The sequence below is a fragment of the Molothrus aeneus genome, unplaced genomic scaffold, assembly GCF_037042795.1.
Source record: "Molothrus aeneus isolate 106 unplaced genomic scaffold, BPBGC_Maene_1.0 scaffold_35, whole genome shotgun sequence".
NCBI lineage: Eukaryota > Metazoa > Chordata > Aves > Passeriformes > Icteridae > Molothrus > Molothrus aeneus.
This window is the reverse complement of record NW_027099016.1, coordinates 3,113,406-3,126,276: the sequence shown is the minus strand read 5'-3', so window position 1 is coordinate 3,126,276 and position 12,871 is coordinate 3,113,406. Positions and strand designations below refer to the sequence as shown.

General features: G+C 54.3%; 1 protein-coding gene and 2 pseudogenes across 1 annotated transcript in view; 1 reads left to right on the top strand and 2 right to left on the bottom strand.

Moving 5' to 3' along the window:
* Positions 1 to 1,543, bottom strand: part of LOC136570611 (uncharacterized) — a 708,931-nt pseudogene extending 707,388 nt beyond the window's left edge.
* The window catches only part of LOC136570646 (zinc finger protein 135-like), a 121,559-nt gene that overhangs the window by 24,226 nt on the left and 84,462 nt on the right, over positions 1 to 12,871 (bottom strand). The window lies entirely within an intron of this gene.
* Positions 4,006 to 11,939, top strand: LOC136570640 (zinc finger protein 418-like; annotated as a pseudogene).

Sequence of the window (12,871 nt, the reverse complement as noted above, 5' to 3'; positions counted from 1 at the left end):
GGGCACTGACTTCCTCTCACCTGCCTCAGTGTCCCGGGGCATCTTCCTCGCAGCCTCCCAGGGGTTGCCAATGGGAAATCCTGGTTTGGGGAAAACAAGGGATGAGCGCGTTTCTAGGAGCGTTGCGGGGTAGGACGGTCGGGACGGATGGAGACGAGAGATCTCTGCAGCCAGGCCGTGGAACTTGCGGTTTATTGCAAAGGGCCTGGGTGCAGGGCCCTGCTTGGAGCTGCCAGGCACGGCTCGGAGCAGGCCCGAGAGAAGAGAGGGGTAGAGAGGATGAGAGGGTAAGAGAGTAAGAGGGGAAGAGTGTAAGAGAGTGAGGTTCCTGTTACAATACAATATATATTCTTCTGTGTTGAATATTCTATTTCTCACTAACCAATCTAGTACAAGATACAAATCCTAGAGCATTTACATACAGCCTGTAAGAATCATTACATCACCATACTGTGTTACATTTTAAACCCTAAAAACTCCTCTTTAAACCCCTTCTGCTGAGCTAGTAGGGTCTGCTCTGACCCTTGGATCTATCTGCAAGCAGAGGGAATTGTTTCATCAAAAGGGGATTACCTTCAGCCAGCCACACCATTGTTTTCCAGTTGTTCACTAAGCTATCTCAAAGCTTCCTTTCATTTCAATCTTCGTTATACTTTCTATATTCTCAAAATCTTTCGCCAGACAATCATATTTATAAGGCTTTCCTGTTTCATCTTCCCCAACACACAGAGTTTGAAGGTCCCTCTGCCCAACTCCATCTCTACAAGTCACCGGCCATCTGGGCTCCAGAAAAACCTCCCAAACACCAAGATTCAGCCCTGAAAAAGCCTCCCAGGAGTTTCCCGTCCCTGGTCCCTCCCCTCTGATGTTCGGGGGTCCCCCCCTGTCCCAGCTGCTGGGGTCACGCTTGGATTGGGGGTCCCCCTTCTCCTCGGTGCCCACCCTGCCCAGGCTGCTGCCAGTCCCAGCAATGCCAAAAGCTCCCCCCGCTTCGCTCTCCCCATTTCGGGATGCCGGGGCTGTTTGGGCTCCCGGGCTCCCTTCTCCCCTCATTCTCTGCTCTGGGCTGCAGCAGCTCCAAGGAGTCCCCCCTGCCCCTCTCCAGGCTCTTGGGGCTCCCGCCAATGGCGGCGCTCCCCCCTCTCTGGGCTCCCCACTTTGGGCTCCTGGGGCACACAGGGCTCTGCTCCTCCAGGCTGCCTCTGCCGGCAGCCGCCACCGCCACCCCCCGATGTCCCCCCAAGGGGCCTTTTCCGCTCAGCCTTGGACTTCTTCATTCTCCAAACATTCCCCCAAAAACCCAACCCAGGGACCCCCCTGGATATCCGGACCGAGCTCCCCCTCCCTGCTCACCGGCACGATGGGGGGGGGGGCGATGATCCCACAGGTGGGGGCTGCGAATTCAGGCAGGGATCGACGGCCTGGCTCCCTCAGCTCAGCCTCCATCCGCCTTTGTTCTTCCTCTTCCTCCTGCTCCTCCCCTTCCATTCCCCCTTCTCCCGCTCCTCCTCTGTCTTATCTCCACCTCCTTCTCCTCTTCTATCCCTCCTCTTCATCCCTTCTCCTCCTCCTCCTCCCTAACCCCACCTCCTCCTCCCCCTTCATCCCTGCCCTTCCCTGCCTCCTCCTCCTCCCCCAGCAGCAGCCACACCCTCGGTGCCCGTTCCCGCAGCCCTCGCAGCCCGCGGCAGGAGCGGGGATGGAGCCGGGACAGGTCGGGATGGGCAGCGCGGGGCTCTCGGCTGCTCTCAGCCGCTGCGAGCAGGGGGAACCCGGCCCGGGCCAAAGGAGAGGCAAACTGGGCAAACTGGGGGCTGCACATCCAAACTGGGCCTTGCTGGGGACCCTTCCTGGCCACTGCCAGCCCTTGGGGCTCCTCTCGGCACATCTGCCAGGGGGGAACGCACACAGGGCTGGGGGATCCCAGCAGTGGCAGCACTGCCAGGGACTGGGCTGCACTGGGATCGTACTGGGAGTGACTGGGGCTGTACTGGCTTTGTACTGACATCATACTGGGATCATACTGGGATTGTACTGGGAGTGACTGGGCCTGTACTGGCTTTGTAGTGACATCATACTGGGATTATAATGGGATCATGATGGGACTGGACTGTACTGGGTTTGTATTGGCATTATTTTGGGATCATATTGCCATGCCAGAGCAGACTGTGATCGCGCTGATGGACACTGGGATCATACTGGGATCATACTGGGAGTCACTGGGACTTTACTGGTTTTGTGTTGACATCCTATTGGCATCATACTGGGATTGTACTGAGTTTGTACTGACTCCATCCTGCGATCATACTGGGATCATGCTGAGATCACACTGGGAGTGAGTAGGAGCCTGGGGGAGCAATAGAGACCATGTCAGGGGTAAATGGGATATACTGGGATGAACTGGGATGGTGCTGAGGTTGGCTAGGATCATACTGGCAGTGAGTGCCACTACACAGATGCTGACTGGGAGTGCTTGTGAGCAAATGGGATCATACTGGAAGGAACTGGAAAGATGCTGGAGGGAACTGGGGTACACTGGGATATACTGGGAGTGACTGGAAGGAAAGTGAGGGTGAAAGAGAGCAACTGGAACCATGTAGAGCAAAACTGGTTTATTCTGGCAGAGACTGGGAGCACACTGGGCTCATCTTTGGATCATACTGGGAGTGACTGGACTAATACTGGGAGTGACTGAGTGTCACAGTGAGCACACCCTGCACAGCATCCCCCATACTGGGCCTGACTGGGAGCAACTGGGAGCAAATGGCATCATACTGGGACTCACTGAGTTGATTGAGGAAGCAACTGGAACCATGCTGGCGGAAGCTGGGACCATGCTGGGAGAGATTGGAAGTAAGTGGGATTACACTTGTGAAAAATGCATATTTCGTGATTGGGTTTTTGCAAATATTGAAATGAATATTGTATGTCTTGTGTTGGAAAGTAATGCTGTATTAATTCTCTTAAGTAGTGGGTTAAATATAGTTTTAGGTTATTAAAAACATGTTAAAATAGAAATTATGCTTGGTAGGAGACTTTTTTAAAGAAAGGACTTGCAACGAGATAGCCACAGGACACCTAAATCTTTCATAGAAAAAGAATTTATTGCTCTCTTATCAGAACAAATGAACTTCTCTCGCCTTGAAGGTGCTGTAGGATTCAGAGGAAGAAGGTGGCACTGAGCACACGGAATCCTGTATTTGAATGGAATTTATGCATCATGTATGAAGTGTATGAATATGCAACAGGCTATGGTTTTTAAGGGTTACTTCTGTGTTAACGGGTGTCCTTTTCAGGGCTCCTACTGCCCAGAAAAAGGTACCCGGACGTCCGTAACTCTTTATCCCTATTATCTCATATTGTCCTAATTCAAATTGCCCAAATTATTATTACTCTAATTGTATTACTATTTTTATAACCATTTTATTACTATTAAACTTTTAAAATTTAAAAAAAAGTGATTGGCGTTTTTCACACCTATTTACCACATTCTCATTATCCGGCTCCGAGTTTTTGGGGTTTTCTGTCAGAAATCTCTCCCCTCCCCCACTCATCCACAGGGGTTTGGGGCGGTTTTCCCTATTTGAGGGAAATCAAAGCGATGCACTGCTGCTCCTCATTAGGGGTAGGAGAAGTGAGGCTCCGGGGCTTCCCGCTGACCGGAGCCACCGAAGCCGCAGTGCCGGGAAAGCCGTGGCGGGAGGTGCGGAGAAGTTTGTTTGTGTTTTCAGCTCAATCCCCTCGGGCCCGGGCCCGTTCCAGGGCTGTTCCTCATCTCCGGCTCTGCCCTCACGCAGCCCGGGGGACCCTGAGAGCGCGGGGCGAGGCTGTGCCGTGTGCAGAGCCCGCCCCCGGCTGCGATTGGTCGACGGTGCCGTCAGTCGTGGTTCTGGCGCGCTGATTGGTGGGAGCGGGGCGGAGCAGGGCCCCGGTGGCGGCCTGAGGGCGGCTGTGGCTCGGCAGCGGCGCCATTGGCGGAGCGTCTGTGCGGGCCCGGGAGCGGCGGCAGCGGCCGGAGCGCGGTGAGTCGGCGGCGGAGCTGGGAGGCGGCGGCGGAGCTGGGAGGCGGCCGCAGCGGAGGTGGGAGCCTCGCTGGGTTGTGCGGGGGCTCGGGGCTCGCTGCGGGCCTCGGGGGCGGCAGGGGGCTCAGGCGGGTTCGTTGTGCCGTGTCCGGCGCGTGTTGCCGCTGGCGTGAGGGCGCTGCGGGAGCGGCTGCCCGCGGTCTCCTTGCGGCCGCTGCCTCGGCAGGAGCCGCTGCCGGAGCAGCGCTGGCTCGGCCCGGTTCCTGTGGCTGGGACAGAGGCGGCTGCCCCGTGCCCGGGGCTGTGCGGGGAAATTGACGTGGCCGGAGGTTTCTGTGCCCAGAGGAGACAGAGGAGTCCTGTACAAGTGACTTTATTGCTGAGCAGAGGGAGAGGCCGTGGCGCATTTGCCGTGCGCTCTCTGCCATTGTTGTAGTTCGCAGCCTCCTTTTTATCCTCATTTTCCCGGCCTCATCTCCCTCTCCTTTTGCCCGCTGGCTGAGGTATTTGGAAGGTTCAGACTTCCCGATCCGCCAACTGCATGTCCTCGTTAATGTGCATTCCCACTTTTGTAGAACAGCCGATATTCACGGCTCTGTTAAGTCTTTGTTCTTCTGGAAGTTCAGGAATTTAGCGGGACTTTCTGTGAGCAGCAATCCGTGTTAATTAGTGACATTTACTGAAACTGATGGTTTCTCCCTTCCATATCTACAAGTCCCTGACCCAATCTCCAGGCAGATTCACTCAGTGAATTTTTTTTCTTTTTCTTTTCTTTTCCTTTTTTTTTTTTTTTCTCTTTTTTCCTTACTGAGTCTTCTTTGTTTTTGGGATTATTCTCAGTGCCCTCATTCCCTGCCCTTCTGTAGCCGTTTCTGGATCAGGAGGCCTGGCTGCCACCTGCATCCCCTCGCTCAGCTGCTGAATGAGCTGCACTCTCAAGGTGTGGAGCATGGTAAAAAGATGAGAGTTGCTGTAGCACATCAGAGGAGAAACAGCATTCGTTTAACCCATGGACTGCCAGGGAGCCACAAAACCGTGTCCCATTCCCATCCTTTTCACGTTTGCACCAATACATGAGCTGCTTTCTTGTTTCTGTTGGTGGTTTTTTTCACCACTTTTCCTTTGTCATCTATTTGCCAACAGCAGTTTGAGTCATTGAATTTTCCACAAACTCCTCGTTTTTCTGCTGGAAGGTAATCTGATCCCATCCCATGGTGAATGTTGTGTTCCTCATTTCAGTGGATTGCTCAGCAGGAAGGTCAGGAGCTGGAGCTGTCTGGTTGGTTATTCCCAGGGCAGCTTGTAATCTAATGATGCCATTGAAATGAGAAATGGGTTCTGTGGCTCCTGATATGAATTGGTTTGGGTTCCCAGGGGCTGGTCCATGGTGTTGTAGGATTTGTTCTGCTGGCCGTTCATCTTTTCCCCATTTTTGGCCGCTCTCTCCAGCCAGGGCTGCATCAATTGACTGCTTTTCTGTAATTACATCATCAAATACTTGGATTCCCAACTGATTTCCCTGAATTTTTGGTAGCAAAAAATCCCCAGTGCTCTATTATACCCTGTATATAACACAGACAGGGACAGCACATGTTGGAGTGGGCAGAGGGATGATTCCCCCCATTTATTTATCGTGAAGTTTTCCCAACATTCTCCATTTGCTGTTTCCCTTTGCAGCTTCGCCCGTTTCTGTTGCAGGGTCAGATATCCTCACCCTGGGCTCTGCCTTGAGCTGTGCAAATTCCATCAGTGCAAGCAGGCAGAGCTTGGGGTGAGGGGCAGAGGGAATCAGCCCAATTCCTGCCCCAGGCAAGAGACCCAGGTACATTGTCCAGGCTTTGCCCAGCAGTGTTCATTTGCATTTCTAAAGCTCCTCTGCAGGCTGACTAAAACCAAAGCTTCTCTTCCAGGGCAGCCATATCTGGTGACTCCCTTGTTCCTTTCTCACCCACCCTCCCTTGCTTCTTTTTGATGCCTTTCTTTTTTCCCTTTTTTAACTGTATTCTGTTAATTGTTTATGAGTTAAAGCGTCGCATTTAAACCTCTTGTAGTTTTTCAAAATGCATCCTAAAGGTGAGCATGGAGAAACCCAGACCAAAATTGTGCCTTCACTAAGAGACACACACACATACCCAAAAAGCCTCTACTTCTCCTAAGAGTAAAAATTGATTCTGACACCCCTGACGCAAACCTTACTGACCAGAAGAAGGATTATTAAGAAAAAAACATTCAAATGTTGTAATCTTGTCACCAAAATGGTGGGAAGAGCCAAAACTCTCCAACATTTCCAGTTCTAGAGAGTCAAGGCATTACTTGATTCTGGACAGAATGTGCAAGAGAAATCATTTCACCCACACATAGCCTGGGTGTGCAGGGAGAATTGTTCAATGACACATGAGTTTACTAGATTTTTCCTAAACTTTTTACCATCCAAAACCCATAGAAATCCACTGGTTTATTGTTCATTGCTTCCAAGTTGTGTAAGTTTTTAGTATTTGGTTTCCTGTTGGACCCGGATTTCTTCCCCTCTGCTGTGAATTCGTTCCACACTCCTGGATTTCCTTCTCAGCCTTTTCCAGACCAGGTGTCTCCAGCTGTGCCGGGGGCAGTGTCTGGGGTAGCTGTTGGTTGCTGTTTGCTGCTGGGCGTTGATGTTTTGTTGCTGGTCGTTATCTCTGTGGGTGTCTTTTGGGCTATTCCCAGTCTGTGGAGATGTTGAACTCATCTCCCTTGAGTGGTGTAACACCCCTTAAATAAAACCTTTAAAATTCCTTTCCCAAAGGCAAACCTTTGAGTAGAGAAACCTTTCTGAGGAGAGAAAGAAGATTTAAAAGAACCAAACTGGGTACATTTTGCAGCAATGCAGTCGCAGTCAGCCCAGAGTGTGGGTGTGAGTGAGCCCCAGAGTGGAATTGTGCCGTGGTGCTCCCCAGCAGCTGTGGCAGTGCAGGCCCAGCCAGCGCTGAAGCTGCAGCAGTGGCAGCAAGGCTTGGCCGCAGTGGCTGGAGGTGCCAGAGGAGGGTGGCCAGGATTTCCGAGGGTTTGAGCAGAGGATCTGTGGGCAGGCCCAGGGGCTTGGCCCGCTGTGGAGCCCTGGCTGCTGCTGCGTTGCCTTCAGGGCAGGCTCAGTGGCGGCTCCCATGGTCCTGCTGCAGGCGGGAAGTGCAAATCTCCGGGGCTTCAGAGCCCCTGAGGCCAGGCTGAGGGGTCCCCCCGTGTTCAGCTGTGCTGGCGGCTGTTTCTGGCCTCAGGGACACTTGGCATGGGCCCCTTGGCCACCAGTGGTGCTGCTTTGCACTCCTTAGGCAGGAGCCGATGTCCTGGCTGGGTGTTGGCAACAGCAAAGTGCCAGGGCAGGCTCTGTGCCAGCCCAGCTTCCTGTGGGAGAATCTACCTTGATCTCTGATCCAGTGCTTGCTGAAGCAGTCAGAATTGCTTTTGCCCCCTGTTAGGTGCCATGGTGTCAGCAGAAGATATTGAAGCCTTCCTGCCCAGGGCATTTCAGTGCCAGGCTCTTACAAGCACCCACAGCTCCTTGGGTTGAGCTGAGCATGGGCGGTGACCTGCGCTTTGTCTGATTCCCCTTCCTTCCCTCCCCTGGAACAGGCTGTTGCTTTTAGACACCACTTGTCCTGGTTGCTTCAGAGTACTTTGGAGAGGCTCCATATCTAATTTTCCCTATTTCCCTGGGGCTGTCCACACTTCTGGGTTCACTTCAGCATAGGCCTGGCCAGACATTTGACACAGAGGTACAACAGAACTGGCCTCTGTATCACCTTTTATAATATTAATTTGTGTTCTGAGTTTAGAGATCAAATCCCCTCCCAGTAAATCATGATAAAATTAGGAGCAAATAAAACTTCATGCATTTCAAATCCATCTCCCAAATCTGCTAACAGTGGTTGAATAAAACCATGCATCTTTCCTAGTTAACCCCTCACTAATCAAACATATTTTTAGCATTTTCCCCCCTTAAGTCTAAGCTTCAGAGTGGATTGAGAGGCCCCTGTGTCCAGGCGAGGCCTCCTCTCAATGCAGACCCACCTGAATGTTCTCAAGGGCTCCAGTGTGGAGGGTCCCTGGTGTGATGGGAGCTGTGACAGCCCTGCCAATCCATGTCCATCAAGGGGTGGACTTGCTGGTCCTGAGGGTGCTGCTGTCTGTGCTTGCAGTGTCCTTGTGCCCTGCAGCTGGAGCCCTGATTCCTTGCCAGGGGCTGTTTGGGTGGGCTGTCCCCTGCCGAGGAGGGCAATGCCTCTGCCGGGTGCTTGTGGCCGAGCCCATGCCCTGGGTGCTGGGGCCCCCTTGGGCCCTGGGGTTGATCCCTCAGGGGCTGTAGGAACTGCTCTGGCCTTTGCCTTCAGCTTGGCCTTTTGCTGCTCCCTTCTAGGATTCACCTGCTGGGCCTTTGTGCCCAAGTGCTGCAGGGCCTTCTTCTGCCTGTGGGTGCTCATCCTCTGAGAGCTGCTGAGCTTTCTGCAAAATCATTTGTATCTCCAGTAACCCTAACAAAATCCTTAAAAGACAATCTCCATGCTAAAATGTATAATCCACATTTCCCAGGTGTTCCTTGCTCCTCGTCCCTGTGCTCAGGGTGCCCTCCCCAGCCCGTATCCCAGAGCCGCTCCCTGTCCTGCCGCAGTGTCCAAAGGCGCCCCCCCGGCGGGCAGGGCCGGCAGCTCCACGGGGCCGGGCAGCGGCCGGGGCGTCCCGCAGCCTCCTGGGGGCCGGGGGCCACTGCCGGCCCTGCCCAGGGCTGGTGGGGTCAGGCAGCGCCCGGCGCTGAGCCCCAGCTGCCCCACAGCCCCGGCCCGGCCCCGCAGCTCCCCCCAGGCCCCCAGCCCGTGCTCCCGGTCCCGCACCTCTGCGCCCGGTGCTGCCGCTGCCCCCCACAGAGAAACCCCCTGAAACCCTGACCTCCTTGTTTTCCTCTCCTGGAAACCGGGGATGCAGATGATCTGGATCAGTTGGCAAATTTTGAGGCTAAGACCCTGCTGAAAAACATCCCAATCCTCAGTATTTTTCTCTTCCTCCGCTTTTCCATCATCCTTTTCCTTCCCACAAAGATTCCTCCTGCAGCTTTTTGCCTTAACCATATTGCTGCACACTCCCCTTCACCCAATCCCTTTGCAGCACACCAACACCATCCATGCCCTGTTCTCCAAATGCGAGGGGAATTTGGGGAGGTGGGAGTGGGGCAGCGCCAAGGCCGGGCCCCCCCGCGCTGTCCTGGCGGGAGCGGCTGCAGTGGGGACCGAGTGCGGGCGGCAGCGGCCGAGAGCCCAGCGCTGCCCCAGCCCGACCCGCCCCAGCTCCATCCCTGCCCCTGCCGTGGGATGCTGTGGGTTTGGGGGCAAGAGGGAGCCGGCAGCGGGTGCTGGGCCTGGGGCAGGAGGAGAAGGGAAGGAGAAGCAGGGTTGAGGAACAAAAGGGTCAAATGATGCACGTGGGAGGAGAAGGTGGGATTGTGCAGGAGAAAGAGGAATAGCAGGAGGAAGAGGAGTGCGAGGAAGAGTGGGGACACTGGAGGAGGAACAGGAAGAGGAAGCAGCACAAGGTTGCACCTCTCCCTGTATCTGCAGCCTCTGACCCCAGCCCCAGGAGCGTTGCCCCCCCCACATGCAGCAGATGACAGGGGATTGGGATCCATGAATTTCCTGGGGGTGAATCTTGGTGTTTCTGAGTTTTATTGGGCTAATTGTTGGTGCTTTGTTTTTTTGTTGGGGCTGAATCTTTATATTTGGAGGGGGGTTTTGCTGGATCTTGATGTTTGGGAAGTTTTTGATCTGTGTCTTGATGTTTAGAGGACTTTTGTGCTGAATCGTGGTGTTTTGGAGGTTCGTAGAGACACAAGATGCCCAATGACTTAATGAGATGAACTTGGGCAAGGAGGAACTCCCAGTCCAAGGCACTCTCATCTTGTTTTTTTCCCCAAACCAGGATTTTTCATTCCTAGGGCGTGTCTGGATGGAGGAGGAGGAAAAGCCCCAGAGATTCCGCACGAGGAGGGGCTGCAAACCCAGCCCAGGGAGCTGTGGGAAGGAAAGAGCCCCCCTGAGCCAGGAAGGCGGCCGGAGATCCAGCCAGAGCTCAGAGCTGGTGGAGAAGCCTCATGGCAGGGAGAAGCCCCACAAGTGCTTGGAATGTGGGAAGAAGTTCAGCCGGAGATTGCACCTGATCCAGCACCAGGTGATCCACACTGGGGAGCAGCCCTATGAGTGTGAGGAATGTGGGAAGCGTTTCAGCTGGAGCTCCAGCCTGAGGCAGCACCAGGTGATCCACACTGGGGAGCGGCCCTTTGAGTGTGAAGAGTGTGGGAAGAGCTTCAGCCACAACTCTGTCTTGATCCAACACCAGAGGATCCACACTGGGGAAAAGCCCTTTGAGTGTGGGGAATGTGGGAAGAGCTTCAGGCAGAGGGGGAGCCTGATGCAACACCAGATGATCCACACTGGAGACCGGCCTTACGAGTGTGGGGAATGTGGGATGAGCTTCAGCCAGAAGGGCCACCTGATGCAACACCACAGGATCCACACAGGAGGAAAGCCCTATGAGTGTGGGGAATGTGGGAAGTGCTTCAGCCAGAGCTCTGGCCTGAGGAAACATGAGAGGATCCACACTGGGGAAAAACCCTATGAGTGTGGGGAGTGTGGGAAGAGCTTCAGCATGAAGTGCCAGCTGACGGAACACCAGAGGATCCACTCTGGGGAAAAGCCCTACAAGTGTGGGGAATGTGGGAGGAGCTTCAGAGAAAGCTCGGCATTGATTCGGCACCGGGTGATCCACACTGGGGAACGGCCCTACACCTGCTTGGAATGTGGGAAGAGCTATGGGTGGAACTCTGACCTGAGAAAACACCAGCAGCGTGTTCACTCTGGGGAGAAGCCCTACAAGTGTTCTGAGTGTGGAAAGAGGTTTCAGACCAGCTCCAGTCTCCTTGTACATCAACGGAGTCACACCGAGGAGAGGCCCTTCCGCTGCCCCGACTGTGGGAAGGGATTCCAGCAAAACTCCAAACTCATCATCCACCAGCGCATCCACACAGGGGAGAGGCCCTACGAGTGTGGGGAGTGTGGGAAGAGCTTCTCACAGAGGTCAATCTTGACCAAACACCAACGGAGGCGCCACTAAGGGAAGCCCTGTAAGTGCCCCGAGTGCGGGAAGAGCTTTGTGCGCTGCTCCAACTCCATCCCCGAAGGGAGGATCTGTGTTGGGTGGTCCCCAGTGACCCTTGTTGGGCAGAGCCATGGTGATCCATGGTCCTGGTGATCTGTGTTGGGAAGACACCTGGCTGGGTGGCTCCACATCTTCCTGGCTCCCCGTGGGCACATGGATGTATACAGCCAGGAACATCCATGGGGACGCAGACCAACAATGGGAATTCCTTGGGGAGAGTGGATTTTTATTGACTTTCAACCCCATAAAATCTTTTGCATTCAATCCTATCTTCCGGTGGCTCCATGGAATACTGAATGGTCTTGGAGGTCTTTTCCAATTTCAAGGAGGCCACGATTTTGATTTCCTATTGCCAAAGGTGTCTTTGGCAGCCAAATGGTGAAAAAGTGGGGAAAAGACTAAGGTTTTGGAGACAGTGGGGTGGAAACTTCACCAAAAAATATTCTTTCCTCCCACCAAGCACATAGGTTCTCTGCCAGCATGGACACAGAAATCCTTTTCTTTTGGCCTTGATTTTCTTTTAATTTCTCTTCATCTCTTTAAAATATCTGATATTGGGGTAAAACTAAAGACATTGAATTAAGATATGCATGTGGTCATGGTAGGATACAGACATGGAGAGCAACATGGGGACAATATGGTCATGGATGGGAATCGGGACATGGGGGCACACGGGCATGGATGGAGATGTGGGGGACAATGACAGGGATGGAAACATGGTGGGAAGACAGCCATGGGTGAGGACATGGTGGGACATGGGCAGTGACAAGTGGGGACATGGCCATGGCTGGTGCCATGGGGGGAACTTGCAGGGGATGTGGGGGATGCTGGGTTGGAGGGGGTTGAGGGTTCCTGGGAGGGATTTGGGGCTTGCTGAGGCCTTTGGGGACCCCAGGCCGAGTGGCTCTGGCTGTGCTGGGAGACCATGGGGGAGGTTCTGGGGCAGCTGCTCAAGGACCCCCTGAACTGGAGCCCCAGCCAAGCATTGGGCTCCTGGAAGGGAATGAACGTCCTTGTCCCCAGGAGGGAAATCCCAGCACCCCCAGGGAGTCAAGGGCAGTTGAAGGGCCACAACATGGAGGGGGAAGCCAGAGAGAGCTGTCCCCCTCCAAAACTGCACTTCAAAATTCCCAAAACTGAGAGATTCCTCCCAGGAAAAAGCAGCCAGGAGCTGCCAGAATTGAGGGGAAGGGGGAATTTGAGGGAAAGGGGGAATGTGACCCCCCAGACTGAGTAGGAGGGGCCTGCATCCCCCAAAACCAAGCACAGGGGTGAGGGCGGGGGCTGGAGGGACAATGGGATAGGGGCAGAAGAGCAGGGGAAAAGAGGATTCAGAGCACGGGAGGGATGGCGTCCCCAATTGAGTTAGGAGGGGTCTTTGGGTTGGAGGAATGATGGGTATGGGGAGGGAAAGGTGGGGATGCCATTGTGTCCCCATCATTCGATTCCTGGAGTGATTCCCTGGGGCTCTGGGGGGGAATGGATCCACACTGGGTGGGTCCCCAAGCCCCCTGCCCATCCCTGGGGGGCTCATGGGGCATTCCCTCCACCCAAATGCTGGTGGTGCTGCAGCCATGAGGGAGAGGTGGGATTTGGAGTGGGCAGGGAAGGAAGAGTAATAGGAAGAGGAGGGAGAGGAGGAGGAGGATGGGGAAAAGGAGGAGCAGGAGCAG